Consider the following 13271-nt stretch of genomic DNA (forward strand, 5'->3'; position numbering starts at 1 on the left):
GAATTCACTTCTGTCTGCAATAAGTTTGTTTTTTATTTCTCTATTTATGTTCGTTTGAGCCTGTCTTTCTCCCAACAAGGGCCTCGGAAAAGGTTGTAGTGTTAATTAAATCTGCTAAAGAAAAAGAAGGTGCCATTGAATCACATGCAACATATGCAGGATCTGTCCACAAGACATTCCAGGCAAAAGACACACGGAGGTGGTCTGCCATTGCCTTTCTCTGCACAGAAACCATGCTTACTTGGGGATCTCCCATCCAAGTATTGACCTTGGCCAACTCTGCTTAACTCCCAAGCTCTGATGACCCTTGCAGTTTCTGGAAGTTCAAACCCTATTGACATATCCTGAAAGCTTGTACTCCAGGGTGTAACACCTGACATTCAGTTGGATTCAGGGGGGCTGAAGCATTCAGATGTTGGTCTGATGCAGCTTTCTGGGCAGACCACATCATCCTGAAGTAGAGACACTGGTCCTCAGGTGGGACCTGGAGAGCCCCTGAAATTGCAGGTCATCTCCAGACTAAAGAGAGCAGTTCCCCAATGGCTGCTTGGAGCAGTGGTTCTCAACCTTCCTAATGCTGTGACCCTTTAATACAGTTCCTCATGTTGAGGTGACCCCCAACCATAAAATTAGGCAAGGGTGCTTTCACAGAAATTAAACTGAAACTGACCAGTGACCTGAAAATCCATTGTTCATGGTTGTATATAAATTGGTTTTTTTCCGGGGTTTCTCAGTTCAGTTCCGCCTCTTGTCCCACCATGCCAATCTCACTCTTTTCTGCTGCTCCAGACAGACGAATACTCTGTCTTGATCTACCCCGCAAGGCTGTTGTATGGATGGTGCCTTCCCTGCCAAGCTGCTTGCCCTGCCGCAACCCCTGTGAAAGGATTGTTCGACCCCCAAAGGGGTCCTGACCCCCAGGTTGAGAACCACTGGCTTGGGGGGTGGACTCCATAGCATTATACGTTATACAACACTGCCTCCTTGCCTCATAATTTCCCCCCCCTCCCAGCTCCACCTCCAAAGCCTCCAGGTATTTCCCAAGCCAGAGCCAGCAACCTTATCCCGAAGACATGGTGGAATAGCAGCTCAAGGACTTATATACCACAGAGGTTATGCTTCAATGGGGCACAAAACCAAGAAAGAAATGGCAGCAAATCAGCTCGTTAAGAAATTGGGACTGTAACTGGAGAAGAATGGGAGAAGAGTGGGTGGACCACCATTATAACTGCAGGTGCAAAGGGTGGTAAGTGTGCCTCAGTTGACGAGTGTGCAACCATCTTAACTGTGGCACCGATGATGCTCACAGATCATTCCAAAGCAGCCCCAGTAAGGTAATTTGTCAGCCCTAACAACAGGGTTGTGCAGACGCTCTTCATTTGAAACGACCTTTACGGGATACTAATGTCTATCTTGTTGCGTCTTAATTGCCTAATTAGAGAAGCATTTTTTTTGGATAGGCAAACGTTTTAAAATTCCTACTTTTTAAATGGTACTTAGCTTATTTTCTTGTATTTTAAGCTCAACCAACTCCAACAGAACTTGAAAAGGTGGACAAGGGGAACAACTTTGCAAAAAAAAAAGTTACATCTAGTATAGCAGGTATTTATCAGGTGGCTTTTCCTTCTTTCAGGCCGTGCAGTAGAGCAGGGGTAGTCGACCTGTGGTCCTCCAGATGTTCATGGACTACAATTCCCATGAGCCCCTGCCAGCAAATGCTGTAGAGGACAGCACAATCAGCCATGTTTCATGCATGTGCATTCTCCCACAGCCCAAGGAGCAATCTAGATTTCCCCATCCCATACAGAACGCCATCGCTGCCACTTGATTAATAAACAATTGTACAACTAGTAAGCAAATGGATCCTATTTTTATCCCACCATCAGTCTAAATTTTAGATCTGAGTACTATCTTGCACAGTTTCCAGATGTCTGCCTACGCATCTCTGGTGTGCACTCAAAGCATTCATGGCTGCTTTGCACATAAAGAGTGAGCTCATGCAAGGCTGTATAGAGATGCTCTTGGCCTGGGCGGCATTACCTTTAAATCACAAGAACGTCAGAAGAGCACTGCTGGATCAGACAGTGGTCCACCTAGTCCTGCATCCATTCTCATACCAGTTCCTCCGGAGGGCCAACAACAAGCAGGGTTGCCAGCTCTGAGTTGGGAAATACCTGGAGACATTGGGGGTTGAGGTGGGATCTGGGGAAAGGACCTCAGTGGAGTATATTGTTACGGAGTCCACCCTCCAAAGCAGCCATTTTCTCCAGTGGAACTGAGCCCTGTCACTTGGAGATGAGCCAGAATTCCAGAGGACCTCTAGGTCCCACCTGGGGACTGGCATCCCTAGGACCAAGGCCTTCTACAGATGTTGCACCCTGGCTCTGGGATTCAAAGGCTTAGTGCATCTGAATGTGAAAATCAGGCCTCTTACACCTGTCTGCCCACAATCTTTCTGAAAATATAAGTAAAGTTAGTATGTGATGCGTTTCCCCCCCCCCTTTTCTTTGCTTACTTTTTCTTTTTCACTTTGCTGGTTTTAGCTGTTGGGAGGAGAGAGGGTATTTTATTTCTTGCTTACATTGTTGCTAATGTGGAATGATCCAGAGGTTTAAATCTTCTAGATGCCACTTTGGAATTTAGTTGGATTATTTTTAATGGCTTTGCCAACCTTGAAGATTTCCTATCCTGCAAATACATGGAGTCTATTCGGAATAAAAGACATTCACCTCCAGACGTCATCTGCGTGAGCAGAGGGCAGCTGGTTAGCAGGCAAAGAGAGAAATGGATATACTTTCAAAAAGGCCAACAACTCTTAGGAAAATGATGTATGCCTAATATACGCACAGGAGCCTTTAGGTGATTCGGAGATGTTGTTTCAAAAGACACACTCCTCCACATGCATGTTTTAAAAAAAAAAAACACTTGAAACCTATTGGCTTGGAAATATCACATATTCTACCTCCAGGGCATTCAGAAAGCCTTTTGATTGTATCAATATCCTCTGGATCATTTGTACACATTGTGCTACATATATTATTCATATTGACTATTTTGTTGCATTTCAAAGTCAAGCCATCATGCTGTGTTAATCGTTCACTTTTCCAAAGCATCCAGCATTGGCTATCTTTGTTCTTACGGGCACCTTAAAATAGCCCAAACACAGTAAGAACTTGTTGGTGTCAGGGTAGATCAGGGATGGGTAAACTGTGGCCCTCCAGTTGTCCATGGACTACAGTTCCCATGAGCCCCTCATGGGAATTGTAGTCTATGGACGTCTGGAGGGCCACAGTTTGCCAACCCCTGGGGTAGATGCTCGAAGGGATACCTCCAAATTTTTGATACGAAGGAAGGGATTGTATGGGACTTGAAGGTGGGCTAAGCCACCCCCATTTTGGTCTAGAACTGGTTACTGTTAGGGCCAGGTTTTTATTTCAAGTCTATATGCTCACATATTCTAATCTCTTTTTTTCTACTGTATTAATATTAGTTGAATAAATCAGATTATTCCAAAGTTAGATAGCTAGGACCTAGAGCCAGCATGGTGTAGTGCAGGGATAGTCAACCTGTGGTCCTCCAGATGTTCATGGACTACAATTCCCATGAGCTCCTGCCAGCATTTGCTGGCAGGGGCTCATGGGAATTGTAGTCCATGAATATCTGGAGGACCACAGGTTGACTACCCCTGGTGTAGTGGTTAAGAGCAGTGGACTCTAATCTAGAGAACTGGGTTTGATTCTCTTGTCCTTCACACAAAGCCAGCTGGGTGACCTTGGGCTAATCACAGGGCCATTCCGCACTAGGATCTATGTAGCAAATTGGTTGCGGAACAAAAAAACACCATTTTAAATAGTGGAATTCGTCGTTATGCATACCTGCCTTTGTAGTGGAATCCAGTTGCGTTTCTATCGTTCCCCACAGGTTTCCGGTCTCGGCAAAAATCGCTAGCCAGGAAGCGATATTGCCGAGCTTTGTCCCACCCCTGGCCATCAAGCAGCCAATGGGCGGCCATTATCATGCTCCCAAAAAGCCCCTTTCCCTTTAAGGAAGGTTTTAAAAACACACACACGTTGCAACGAATCTACGTTGATTCGTTGCAACGGAGAGACCCATCTAGCTGGCAGGTGATGTTTGAGCTGCCGTTTCATCGTTGCCACACTCCCCCCAAGCGAAAAATAAAATACCCCCCCCCCCCCGCACAGGCGCGATTTTCAGCCGAAAATAGAGTGAAAAATAAAGGGAGAATAAACCAGCAAACGGGGCTGTGTGTTGCTTGGTGCTTTGTGACTTAAAACAGCACTGGGGAGGGACTGCAGCCAGGGAAGCCTCGCCGGGTAAACGAAGGCTCGCCGGTGTGTTGATCTCTGCTCGCTCCGAGAAAAAAAAAAAAGGCGATCGCTTTGCCGGAAGATAAGAGGAGAGAGCCAGGGGGAGGGACTTTGCAGAAACCACAACAATGGTAATGCACAGAACTTTCCCGCTAGTGTTGCAGATTGGTTGCAAGAGTGTAGCGCTTTCTGGAGGGTGAATCCACTTTTGGGGATTTCCCTGAAAGCGCTCCAACGAAGCGTTTTTCGCGGATCAGTTTCAGGAGTGTTGCAGATTGTCAACGACGTTGTGCATAACAGCAAAACAGTAGCGATTTCAATTTGTAACCATTGTGCTATTTTGAACGAGTGCAGAATGGCCCACAGTTCTCTTAGAGGTGTACTCACAGAGCAGTTCTGTCAGAACTCTCTCAACCCCACCTACCTCACAGGGTGTCTGTTGTTGAGAGAGGAAGGGAAAGGTGTTTGTAAGCTACTTTGGGACTCCTTCGGGTAGTGAAAAATGGGGCATAAAAACCAACTCCTACTCTTCCTCTAGGGCTGCCAGCTCCAGGTCATGTTGCCTTACCCCCCCCCCACCCAAAATGGTCACTGATGGGCCTGGAGGGGTGGGAAGGGGAGGGGCCCCTTCTGGGCTTTCTCAAAGCCTGAAGAATGTTCCAGGGGTGTCTCAACAGTAAAAAAGTTAAGAAAGGGTGTCCTTTAGTGCTGTCATAAGCCACTGACTACTGCATCTGATCTTGACAGAGTCCTACCAGAGGCTCCTGCACGCATGAACCTCCATGGGCCATATCTCAGGAAATCACTGCCAGAGAGGTGGTGTCTACTCCTAAGTAGGCTGTAGAAAATAGATTTATTGAGCATATGTTGGGCCCCTGTAGGCTGAGTCAGAAACTGGCCTTAAGCCTCTATTAAGACTCATATGCAAGAAAAGAAATGACAGAGAAGTTGGCTGAATCTGCTACACTTCGGTTCTTTCTGGTTGTTTCCAGATGTCAGCAATCCCATTACTGAATGCCCCATTTTGTTGACCGTGATGTGCTGACTCACCACGTGTAATCCACCTTGCCTCCCTGTGAGAAAGGAGGTCTATAAAGTATATACATTAAAAATAAAATAAATTTAACCTTCGCCTGACTATTAAGCATTTTCTCCTATAAGATCTTTAGTCATTGGAACTGAATTAAAGGGGAAATTGCAACTTTTAGCAAGAAGGTTGACATCTGTCTCTAAACTTCTACAGATTTCCCATTCCCTGCTGCTCCATGCTGAGAAGATATTTACTGGATGAATTCTGGGTGCTTTGCAATTTATGCGGGCTAAAGAGCCCTGCCATATCCTTGAAAAAGCCTTTAAAAGCCTAGGAACATAGAAATGTTTTGGCTTGGTACCTAAAAGACAGTAATATAGATGCCTGGTAGGGATGCCAGCCTCCTGGTGGGACCTGGGAATCCCCTTGAGTTACAGCTCATCTCCAGGCTACAGAGATCACTTTTTCTGGAGAAAAGGGATGATTTGGAGTGTGGGCTCTACAGCCCTGTACCCCCCTGGGGTCACTGTCCTCCCAAGGCCCCAACCCCCCGAAATTTCCCAACATGGCTCCAGCTACCATATCTGCAAATCCCCCACCAGTAGCCAGGGGAGACCTGGCAACTCTAATGCCTAGTGGGGAGTGTCAAGGGCTGCCTCCTTGCATATTGTTCAGCCCTCCTGTTAAGATCTGCCTGTCCAACACTGAGATCTGTTAAGATTTGCCTGTCCATGTTAAGATCTGTTAACCTGCTAAGATCTGCCTGCCCATGCAAGGAGGCAGTCCTTCAGGTAGGGTTGCCAGCTCTGGATTGGAAACTATCTGGAGATTTTAGGGGTGGAGTCAGGAGTGGGCAGGATTTGGGGCAGGAAGTATAATCCTACAGAGTCCATCCTCCAAAGAAGCCATTTTCTCCAGTGGAAGTGATCTCTGCCCCTGGAGATGAGTTGTAAAACCGAGGGATCTCCAACTACCACCTAGGGACTGGCCTCCCTACCTTCAGGAGAAGCCATGGCTCAGAGGTAGAGCATTTGCTTGGCAAGCAGAAGGTCCCAGGTTTAGCATCTCCAAAGGATCTGGCCATAGGTAATGGGAAAGACCTCTTCCTGAGACCCTGCAGAGCTGCTGCCACTCTGAGCAGACAATACTGACTCCGATGGACCAAGACTCTGCTTGAATATCAGGCAGCTTCATGCGTACTCTGGCCTCAAGCTGTTTAGAGCTTGCGTTGTACCTGGAAACTGATGGGCAGTCTTACTGTGAAAAATCCCCCCCTCTGGGGGAAAAATGACTCCATCCACTGCTGCTTTGGCATCTTATTTTGTGTGTGCGTGCAGACTCACAGCTGAGCCCGCGAGCTCTGATTAAATATTTGATAAAGATTAGGAGGGTAGTGGCACACCTGTTGTGTGGCAGGTGCTTCTTCAGAGCTCGTTGACTTCATTCCTGATGGTAATAGGAGGAGGCACAGGGCTGGGGCGATGATAGTAGACATTTTAGTCAGACAAAAAGGGGGCTTTTGAAATTAGCTACTCAATTACCCAGAGAGCAAGACCAGGAACGCTCCTGCGATGCATTGCCGAGCCGTTGCCCTTCTGGATGAACCACCGTTTCTTATACATTCCCCCCCCCCTTTACGTGTGATACGTCTTCCCCTTTTGTCGATCCTGACAAGATAAAATGATGATTCGGTCCACGTTGGCCGTTCTCATTACTTAGACAGCGCCAGCCGCGTACAAGAGGGCGCTTCGCAGAGGAACATAAGAAAAAGACGGGCCTCTTCCCGGGGGAGTTCACCATCTAAAGCGAAACTAGATAATACATAAATATGCCAATGTCATTTTTAGTGCAAGATGCAATTTTAATTTCCGACACCCTCCGTAAGATCGAGTCAAGCTGTCCTAACTAAGGTTGCCAGCGCTCCCTCGGCAAACGCTGGGAGATTTTGGAAGCGTTGCCAGTGGAGGGTTGAATTTGGATATCAAATTCCAGGTGATGTTCTAGGACTCTCTTCTAAACTCTATGGCAAAGACCAAAGAGATGTGGAAAAACTCTTGAAGGGTCAGTTTCCACCTCCTGCCATGATCCTGTTGGGATCAGCTATCAATGTCCCTTGTAGTTCTGTGTATTGTCATCTGTCAGTGGGGAGCAGGCCTGGGAAGGTTAACTGATTGTAACTGTTTTTATTGCTTTGCATTGCTTGGCCATTTGTGTCGTCTAATTGGCAATTGTCTCTTGGGAGGATGGAACTGTGGAAGAGGGGGGCTTGGACATTAACGGTGAGGCTGGTCCGCCTTGCAAGAATGATGTCACATGCACCTAGGCTCAGGACTAGTTTGTGGGTTTTTCCCTGGGGAGAGGGGATTATACTAATCAATGTTGTTGTTGTTATGTGCGAAGTCGTGTCCGACCCATCGCGACCCCATGGACAATGATCCTCCAGGCCTTCCTGTCCTCTACTATTCCCCGGAGTCCATTTAAGTTTGCACCTACTGCTTCAGTGACTCCATCCAGCCACCTTATTCTCTGTCGTCCCCTTCTTCTTTTGCCCTCGATCGCTCCCAGCATTAGGCTCTTCTCCAGGGAGTCCTTCCTTCTCATGAGGTGGCCAAAGTATTTGAGTTTCATCTTCAGGATCTGGCCTTCTAAAGAGCAGTCAGGGTTGATCTCCTCTAGGACTGACCGGTTTGTTCGCCTTGCAGTCCAAGGGACTCGCAAGAGTCTTCTCCAGCACCAGAGTTCAAAAGCCTCAATTCTTTGACGCTCAGCCTTCCTTATGGTCCAACTTTCGCAGCCATACATTGCCACTGGGAATACCATAGCCTTGACTACACGCACTTTTGTTGGCAGGCTGATGTCTCTGCTTTTTAGGATGCTGTCTAGATTTGCCATAGCTTTCCTCCCCAGGAGCAAGCGTCTTTTAATTTCTTTGCTGCAGTCCCCATCTGCAGTGATCTTGGAGCCCAGGAAAATAAAATCTGTCACTATCTCCATTTCTTCCCCATCTATTTGCCAGGACTTGAGAGGGCCGGATGCCATGATTTTTGTTTTTTTGATGTTGAGTTTCAAGCCAACCTTTGCACTCTCCTCCTTCACCCGCATCAACAGGCTCTTTAGTTCCTCTTCACTTTCTGCCATTAGAGTGGTATCATCTGCATATCTGAGGTTGTTGATATTTCTCCCTGCAATCTTGATCCCAATTCGTGACTCCTCTAATCCCGCATTTCTCATGATGTGCTCTGCATACAAGTTAAATAGGCAAGGCGACAGTATACAGCCTTGCCGAACTCCTTTCTCAATTTTGAACCAGTCAGTGATTCCATGTTCAGTTCTCACTGTTGCTTCTTGACCTGCATATAAATTTCTAAAGAGACAAATAAGATGCTCTGGTATTCCCATCTCTTTAAGAACTTGCCACAATTTGTTGTGCTCCACACAATCAAAGGCTTTAGCATAGTCAATGAAGCAGAAGTAGACGTTCTTCTGGTACTCCCTAGCTTTCTCCATGATCCAGCGTATGTTGGCAATTTGATCTCTAGTTCCTCTGCCTCTTCGAAATCCTGCCTGTACTTCTGGAAGTTCTCGGTCCACATATTGCTGGAGCCTAGCTTGTAGGATTTTGAGCATAACTTTGCTAGCATGAGAAATTAGTGCAATGGTGCGGTAGTTTGAACATTCTTTGGCATTGCCCTTCTTTGGGATTGGAATGTAAACTGACCTTTTCCAATCCTGTGGCCATTGTTGAGTTTTCCAAATTTGCTGGCATATTGAGTGTAGCACTTTTACTGCATCGTCCTTTAAGATTTTGAATAGTTCAACTGGAATGCTGTCACCACCACTAGCTTTATTGTTGCTTAGACTTCCTAAGGCCCATTTGACTTCACATTCCAGGATGTCTGGCTCCAGGTCAGTAACTACCCCACTGTGGTCATCAGGGATGTTAAGCTCGCTCTTGTATAGTTGTTCTGTACAATTTTGCCACCTTTGTTTAATCTCTTCTGCTTCTGTGAGGTCCCTACCATTTTGGTCCCTTATCATACCCAACTTTGCATGAAACGTTCTCTTCATATCTCCAATTTTCTTGAAAAGATCTCTGGTCCTCCCCATTCTATTGTTTTCTTCTATTTGTTTGCACTGTTCATTTAAGAAGGCATTCTTATCTCTTCTAGCTTTTCTCTGGAACTCTGCATTCAATTGGGTGTATCTTTCTCTTTCTCCCTTGCCTTTTACTTCCCTTCTCTCCTTAGCTATTTGTAAAGCTTCCTCAGACAGCCATTTTGATTTCTTGCATTTCTTTTTCTTTGGGATGGTTTTAGTTGCTACCTCTTGTACAATGTTGCGAACCTCCGTCCATAGTTCTTCAGGCACTCTGTCTATCAGATCTAACTCCTTAAATCTATTTGTCACCTCTACTGTGTATTCGTCGGGGATATGATTTCGTTCATACCTGAGTGGCCTAGTGCTTTTCCCTACTTTCTTCAATTTAAGCCTACATTTTGCAACAAGAAGCTCATGATCTGAACCACAATCAGCTCCTGGTCTTGTTTTTATTGACTGGATAGAACTTTTCCATCTTTGGCTGCAGAGCACATAGTCAATCTGATTTCTGTGTTGACCGTCTGGTGATGTCCATGTGTAGAGTCGTCTCTTGGGTTGTTGGAAAAGAGTGTTTGCTATGACCATTGTATTCTCTTGACAAAATTCTACCAGCCTGTGCCCTGCTTCATTTTGTACTCCAAGGCCAAACTTGCCTGTTATCCCGGTTATCTTTTGGCTTCCTACTTTAGCATTCCAATCCCCCATGATGATAAGCACATCATTTTTGGGCGTTGCTTCTAGAAGGTGTTGTAGGGCTTCATAGAACTGATCAACTTCATCCTCTTCAGCAGCAGTGGTTGGGGCATAGACCTGGATCACTGTGATGTTGAATGGTTTGCCTTGGATTCGAACTGAGATCATTCTGTCATTTTGGGGATTGTATCCCAAGACTGCTTTTCCTACTCTCTTATTGATTATGAAGGCTACTCCATTTCTTCTGCGAGATTCTTGTCCACAGTAGTATACCTGATGGTCATCTGAATTAAATTCACCCATTCCTGTCCATTTTAGTTCACTGATTCCTAAAATGTCGATGTTCAGTCTTGTCATTTCTTGTTTGACCACGTCCAGCTTGCCTTGATACTAATCAATGTATTGCCTATCAAATGAGTTTCAGCAAGAATAATCACGCGCTTCATATCGCTGCCTCAATAAACTGCTTTTGCCGCTAATGCCAAGTGAGTTCATGGAAAAAAGATGACAGGGATCTGACACCAACATGGAAAATGAGACCAAGCCGACCTTTTTCCTCGATGAAAAATTCATTCATTCATATGTTGAATCATATTTATTCCTTTACATCCCACCTTTCACCCCTATGGGGACCCAGAGCAGCTCTCCTCCCCTCCACTTTATCTTTACAACAGCCCTGTGAGGTGGGTTAAGTTTCTAAAGTGTGCCTGGCCTCCACATGCTTCTGTAGCACTAGTGGGAATTGTTATGTCTGTGGGTATTTGGCCACTGATGCAAACGAGGGCTTCTGCCAGCCAAGAACTAACGAAAGGAACCTGATCGGTCTGCTGACAGCCAATCCGATTAGGGCCAATCAGACTGCTCTGCTTAGGGCCAATCGGATTGCTCCGCTAGGACCAATCAGATTGCTCTGCTTAGAGCCAATCAGAGGCAGCAGCTGGCTGCCTGGAAGGTATAAAAGTGCATGAGTTTGCCTGTTTTTCTCTGTTCAGTAGTTGTCGTCTGTTGTTAGAGTTGCTAAATATAAAGAGCTGTTCTGAAGAATTGGAGTCTGTGATCACTGAACCTGCAGACTTAATAGGAATTCAAACGTGGACTAGCCCAGATCTTAGCCCAGTGCTTTAACTGCTGCACCACACTGGCTTCCACTGTTGAAAACAGGAGACTTGCATTGCTGCAAGTTCAAAAGGCCTTCATGAAAATCCCCCATTTGGCACTTGTAACCCTACAGCACCACTTACTGGCTTGGCTGGAGAAACTGTATTTCGCAACCTCCGAGCATTCAGATCTCTCAGTTAAGCCCGGCAGCAGAAAGCAGGGGAGAAGTGCTTTGTCCTGAAACCGAAGGGATCGTCTCATCGCTTCTGCAAAGTCGGGGGGATGTTTCTGCATGCCCGAAAGGTCAGACAGAAGATATAGAATTCCAGCTGGAGGCAGGCGGAGTTCACAGACCTGGGAACTGCCCTTTTCATTCCAGACTGGTTGCAGGAAAGCTTTGCTGTTGTTTGCTTTGTAAGATATCCCATGATCTTTTCTAACCAGAGGGGACAGGGGGAATAGGTAAACGTAAGTGAAAAGGCTTGTGCAAAGGATTTATTAAAAAGATAACTGTGTGTGGCATGCATGAGACAGCGGTGTTTTGACACAACGTTTGCAACGGCTTCCTTCATCTGATGACATCCAAGCTCTAAACCAGGGGTAGTCAACCTGTGGTCTTCCAGATGCCCATGGACTACAATTCCCATGAGCCCCTGCCAGCGTTTGCTGGCACGGGCTCATGGGAATTGTAGTCCGTGGACATCTGGAGGACCACAGGTTGACTACCCCTGCCTAAGAATTCCAGTTGGTTTAGACCACGGGTAGTCAAACTGTGGCCCTCCAGATGTCCATGGACTACAATTCCCAGAAGCCCCTGCCAGCATTTGCTGGCAGGGGCTTCTGGGAATTGTAGTCCATGGACATCTGGAGGGCCACAGTTTGACTACCCCTGGTTTAGACACTTATCTGAATCATTGGCTTCTATAAATCCCAAATGGGAGGCACAATCCCAGGACAGATTGTACCTCATCAAGCGAGAAATGTGTATGAATCAAGGGGGGGGGGGGGAAGAGTACTTGATATATACTTTTAGTAGGGCTGCTTTCCTCCCAAGCAGGAATTCTGTTGCCTTTGAAATGGGCCTTAATTGCCAGCTTCCAAATTAGGGTGTGTCCACCCCCTCTTGTTTTCATGTTTCTCGTCTGTTCACATCACTGTGTTTCAAAATCTTCCGGGAACTCCTTCTAAGGTGGGTAATTTGATAAGGAATTCTCAGGAAGTTGGGGGACAGAAACGGTGCTCCATTGCAAAGGCACTTCTGGGAAATTGTTGTAGGGGCCCCCTTAGGAAATACCTGGAAATTTGGGGGGTGGAACCTGAGGAGGGAAGACTTTGGGGGGGAGAGGGACTTGGGAGGGAGGGTATAATGTCACAGATTCAGGGGTGTAGCCCTGTTGGTCTGAAGCAGCAGAACAAGGTTTGAGTCTGGTGGCAAACTGAAGACCAATGAAGTTTTATTCATGGTGTAAGCTTTCGAAAATGTGTGTGCCTATGAAAGCTTACACTTTGAATAAAGTTTTGTTGGTCTTAAGGCAGACATCATAATGCCATAGAGTCCACTTTCCAAAGCAGCCATTTTCTCCCAAGTGAATTGATGTCTGTCACCGAGAGACCAGTTGTAATAGCAGAAAATCTCCAGCTACCCTAAATCCTGTTCATCCTGTGCAGGGCCCCAACCGGCTTGATTGGGTCTCACTAATGACCCTTATGGCTGTTGGCTGCTTAAAGAATAAATAGCTTTATTGAGAATAGAAAAAACTTTGAAGAGAGAGAGAGAGAGAGAGAGAGAGAGAGAGAGAGAGAGAGAGAGAGAGAGAGAGAGACCTAACTGTCTAACTGTTCTTTTTCATGTGAAGGCAAACAGGAAGTGTGCTCAAAGTAGCAGGAAGTCTCCAACTGAGCCAATCAAGATACAGAAGGAGATTATACCAGGAAGTTCTTATCTAAGTATATTAACTACATATTTCTTCTGATGTCCCTTCTACATTATTCTTTACACTAGAGATCTTGCATAGTCGAACAAT

The 13271-nt window shown here is 46.1% G+C and overlaps 1 protein-coding gene across 2 annotated transcripts in view; it reads left to right on the top strand.

Annotated features, from left to right (window-relative positions):
• Positions 1-13271, top strand: part of TSHZ2 (teashirt zinc finger homeobox 2) — a 421574-nt gene that overhangs the window by 327510 nt on the left and 80793 nt on the right. The gene's annotated exons all lie outside the window — the stretch shown is intronic.

This window comes from Paroedura picta, chromosome 4 (genome assembly GCF_049243985.1).
Source record: "Paroedura picta isolate Pp20150507F chromosome 4, Ppicta_v3.0, whole genome shotgun sequence".
NCBI lineage: Eukaryota > Metazoa > Chordata > Lepidosauria > Squamata > Gekkonidae > Paroedura > Paroedura picta.